Below are 2,440 nucleotides of genomic sequence, written 5' to 3' on the forward strand. Positions count from 1 at the left end.
GGGGGGGGGGGATGTGGGGTTGACCGAGACTACCCGCCTGCCTGGCCTCTTCCTTGTCTTGATAGAGGAGGGAACTCCCTTGGTGACATTTCTCCAGAACGAGCTCCTCGGACTCCAAACCGCGACAGTTGTCTTGTGTTGTCTTGTGTCAATTTGATGCATCAGGGCAGGGCAGAGAACGCGCAGTGACATTTGGTCTACTTGATTCGCACATCACAAGAGCAATAGAGTAAGATATCATTTTGAAATGCCCTGAGGAGTATTAAATGACAAATTTAGATTTATAATCTGTACCAAGATCTAGATGCTATCATCCACGAACAACTGCTCCAATAGCCTATGTGACTTCTTCCAGCATCACATTTTTCTGTTTTCTACTCTAAAATCATGGCAGTGACCTGTTTTCCCTGCTTCCATGCATGACACATATTGTTTAGGAAAGAAAAACTGTAGGCTGTAAATATAGAGACACCTAGTTCTGCATCATTGACAGTGCACACACACACACACACACACACACACACACGAACGACTGACAAGTCGATTACTTTCCAATATTACTTTAATGCCTCAAAATGCAGGCTTTTTCTGAGTAAAGGCTTAACCAGAAGTGTAAAATTATATACATGTAAACATGGTCATTGTTCATGTGTATGTAGGCCTTGTTTGGCCCCAAATAAAGAGACTATAAAGAGACTGCTAACGTAAACTATTTTATTTTTACTATTTATAATTTTTTCTTAGCTCCATAACCATACTGTTCAATTCTTATGTGAACGACTGACAAGTCGATTACTTTCCAATATTACTTAAATGCCTCAAAATGCAGGCTTTTTCTGAGTAAAGGCTTAACCAGAAGTGTAAAATTATATACATGTAAACATGGTCATTGTTCATGTGTATGTAGGCCTTGTTTGGCCCCAAATAAAGAGACTATAAAGAGACTGCTAACGTAAACTATTTTATTTTTACTATTTATAATTTTTTCTTAGCTCCATAACCATACTGTTCAATTCTTATGTGCGCAGAAACCATCCTAAATTTGATCTTACAATCTTCTCTCAAATATGCGTACGTGTGATTCACAGAATGAACGTACGCACAGAAAACACATGTACGCCTCTCTTTCAGATGTGAAATCTATGAAATATATTTAAATAATAATCTTGAACTTGCTCTCAACTGAATGACAAGAATACTCCGACAAGAAATAGTGTGTACGCTAGGCACTTTTCCACGTCAAAACCAGTTTTTACAAATATGAGCGTTGGCATGGATTTAAGCGTACACACTCTCTAAGATCAAATCTGAGCGTACGCACGCTTTATAGTATAAATGAGGCCCTATAGGTTTTACCTATGTTGTGGGGACTGAATGTCCTCGTAAGGACGGTAAAACCTGCATTGAGGGTATACATACATATACAAAACCTACATTGCATTATACATTGGGGGAAACCAAAATGAACGAAAGCTTGTTTGAGGCTTTAGTTCAGGGGTAGGAGATAAAAATGATCATTAGCTCACTATAAAATCAATAGAAATCGAGGGAAAGTCCTGATCTTGATATGAAATGTGCATGTTTGTCTTGCTGGGAGTGGTGCATCTATTCTGTATTGTGTTAAATAGATTACTGGCTAGGTTAGAGTGGCTTACATTTCCTTTAAGGAGCTTGTGATCACATCAGCTGTGACCTGGAGTTCCCATCACATTGGCAATAGGGAGCTCCTCTGTAATCCTCAGCAAGGGCATCCCCAAAGAAGCACTGGCATCTGAGTCACTCAAGCATAATTGACAGCGCACAGACATAAATCAGCATTGCCGGACAAGCTTAGACATCACAGTCAATGGCGCTTTCCCGCAGGAAATAAAGAGGAAATGGAAGTGTCTGCACTTGACCCAAAGGGAATGTTTCATCAACATTTTTATCAAGTCATCTTGTTGCACTGGTTGGCGTTTGCTGCTCACAAGTGCCTGTGCAGGTGTCTGCATGTATTCAGCATGCAAAGTCATTTTCTCAAGGACACCGAGGGTGTTCCCAGCAGCACAGAGCAGTTCTCAGTTAATTATCGGTGGACCAGATAAAAACACTGCTCCATGCTATTATAAATGTTTGAATGTCATGAATCACAATGCACATATGTTTCCCAGAAGTGATCTATTATTATTATAATTACTAGTAGTAGTACTACTATTAAAGGGGTCCTATTATGCTCTTTTAGAAAGTCTTGATTTTGTTTTGGGGGTGTACTAGAACAGGCTCTCATACTAGGTTGTTTGTTTTTCACATATTTTACATTACTACAACACCTCTCTCCCTAGTCTGACATGAACGACTCGAATAGTTCCTGTATCAAATGAAGGCCCGTCTTCTGAAATACGAAATGTGCTGTGATTGGTTAGCTGGGCCAGTGTATGCTGTGATTGGTTAGCTGGGCCAG

The 2,440-nt window shown here is 39.9% G+C and overlaps 1 protein-coding gene across 1 annotated transcript in view; it reads left to right on the plus strand.

Moving 5' to 3' along the window:
• The window catches only part of LOC107727567 (androgen-induced gene 1 protein-like), a 63,191-nt gene that overhangs the window by 9,404 nt on the left and 51,347 nt on the right, over positions 1-2,440 (plus strand). The gene's annotated exons all lie outside the window — the stretch shown is intronic.

This window comes from Sinocyclocheilus rhinocerous, unplaced genomic scaffold (genome assembly GCF_001515625.1).
Source record: "Sinocyclocheilus rhinocerous isolate Xijiao unplaced genomic scaffold, SAMN03320098_v1.1 scaffold185, whole genome shotgun sequence".
Taxonomy (NCBI): Eukaryota; Metazoa; Chordata; class Actinopteri; order Cypriniformes; family Cyprinidae; genus Sinocyclocheilus; species Sinocyclocheilus rhinocerous.